The sequence below is a fragment of the Mandrillus leucophaeus genome, unplaced genomic scaffold, assembly GCF_000951045.1.
Source record: "Mandrillus leucophaeus isolate KB7577 unplaced genomic scaffold, Mleu.le_1.0 Scaffold507, whole genome shotgun sequence".
In the NCBI taxonomy this organism is placed as follows: Eukaryota; Metazoa; Chordata; class Mammalia; order Primates; family Cercopithecidae; genus Mandrillus; species Mandrillus leucophaeus.
Window position 1 is genome coordinate 190548 of NW_012105442.1, and position 2466 is coordinate 193013.

A 2466-nucleotide genomic window follows, 5' to 3' on the forward strand; every position below is an offset into this window, starting at 1 on the left:
ACAAACAAACAAAAAAGAATTACCTGAGACTGGATAATGTATAAAGAAAAGAGGCTTAATTGGCTCACAGTTCTGCAGGCTATCCAGGCTTCTGCTTCTTGGGAGGCCTCAGGAAACTTACAATCATGGTGGAAGGGGACACAGGCACATCTTAGGTGGCCAGAGCAGGAGAAGAGAGAGAGCAGGGAGATGCTACACACCTTCAAACAACCAGATCTCATGAGAACCCACTCACTATCACAAACACAGCAAGGGGGAAATCTCCCATAATCCAGTCATCTCCCACGAGGTCCCTCCTCCCACACTGGGGATTACAATTTCATATGAGATTTGAAATTATATCACCAAGTTGGTTTTTTTTCTACATAAAAATTTCAGGCAGTTCACAATAAGTCCTAGTACACTAACATCTAATCAACTCCTATCCTGGTTCAGTCCAATCAATTCATATCCTTCTTCATATCCTGGTTTTCTAAATTCAGTGCAGTTCAGTTTTAGAAAAGCTCCTTAAAACCCATGACCTGCTGCTGACCAGAGAAAAGACAGGCTGGCCATCGTCAGGGCCAGTTGGTGGGACCAAAGGGTGCCATGGAGGCCAAGGAGGGACTGAGCACAGAAGGCCACAGTGGCTGAGCCTGGGCAAGAGCTCAGTGGGCAGGTCTCCTGGCAGCGTAGCTCGGCCTGGGTCAGTGGATGGGTCTCTGGGCATCGTAGCGCGGCCTGGGTCAGTGGATGGGTCTCCTGGCAGTGTAGTGTGGCCTGGGTCGGTGGATGGGTCTCCTGGCAGCTAAGCGTGACCTGGGTCAGTGGACCGGTCACCTCGCAGTGCAGTGCGGCCTGGGTCTCCTCCTATGTGAGGCGGGTGTGATGGGTCTCCCCTCTCCCTCCTGCCTCAGTAATCTGTCAACTCTTCCTCTAGCATATGTACCTGAGATATCTGTTCCTCTCCATCGTCTTTGCTGCTGCCTGATCCAACCACCAGCAGCTCAGCTTGGCTGGACCTCAGCATGCTGGTACCTGCGCCTCCCTGCCCCTTTTTCGGCCCTTGAGTCTCCTCTCCACATGGCAATCAGGGTGAGCTTGGCAGGCTGAAGTCAGAACACATCACTTTCACAGCCAGGGCCCCCGTCACTCCACAGCTCTCCAGCAGCCTGGAAGCACCTCTCCCGCACCTTCCCCACCACCACCCCAGACACACTGGCCTCTCTCTGTGCCATGAGCACCTGCAGTGCATTCCCACCTCACCCCCTCACCCAGGCCTTGTTCTTTGCCCCTGGCCTGATACTCACTTAACAGGTCACCACCTCACAGATGCTGTCCATAACCACCAGGCATGCTCTCCATTCCTTATGACCCAGCCTGTGCTTGTGTCTCATCTGCTCCTTTACTGGTTGGCTGTCAGTACCCCCACCCATCAGAGCAGACACCCCAATGTCACCTCAGTCACCAGAAGAGGGCTGGGCACAGTCAGCCCTCAAAAGGATGTTGCATGGGTGAATGAACAGAGGGCGGGGCAAAGCTTCTGGGGTCCCAGGAAGATCTGGACACATCTCCCTGCAAGGCAGCCCCTAGAGTTTGGATCACATTTTGCAGGTCAGCAACATCATTCGGGGTAGTCTGGCATGCAAATGGTCCTTCGGAAGGTGTCAGCACTTGCCGGGATAAAAGGACAGTGTGAGCCTTGAAGACACACAGATTCATCACTTTATGTGAACCTTCCTCTGCAGGTGAAGCAAGGAGGCCAGGGATCAGGTGCCCCTTTAGAGCATCCGCAAGAGATTTCCAAAATAAAATGCAAGCTTGAGATGAACATCTTATTTTGTGAAGAGGAATTGGTCAGACATGAGGCCTCCCATGTGCTAGCAGTGAAAAACCTGAAGGAGGTGCATGATTCAGAAAGCCAGCAGTTGGTCGTGAAGAGAGAAATCTTGATGCTAAAAGATAAATTAGAAACGTCAAAACGAGAGCAGTAGGTTTCCATGTGCTCCTCAGTGCAGAAAATAAAAGCTTATGCCCACGCCATAGATACAAATATTAGTGAAGTTATGAGCCCCTGAAACTGTTTATCTCATTCACCTTCGCAGGCATAGTAAGATGGAGGAGGCAGTAGATACAAGAAACGATAAATATGCACAAGAAAGAGCAGAGCTGTTGGAAAACAAGAAACTGATGCTGAAAATGAGAAAGTAATTAAGGCCAGGCACGGTGGCTCATGCCTGTAATCTCAGCACTTTGGGAGGCTGAGGAGGGTGGATCACTTGAGGTCAGGAATTTGAGACCAGCTTGACCAATATGGAAAAACTGTCTCTACAAAAAAATTAGCTGGGGGTGGTGGCACAGGCCTATAATCCCAGCTACTCAGGAGACTAAGGCAGGAAAATTGCTTGAACCCAGGAGGCAGAGGTTGCAGTGAGCTGAGATCGTGCCACTGCACTCCAGCCTGGGTGACAGAGACAAAAAAAAAAA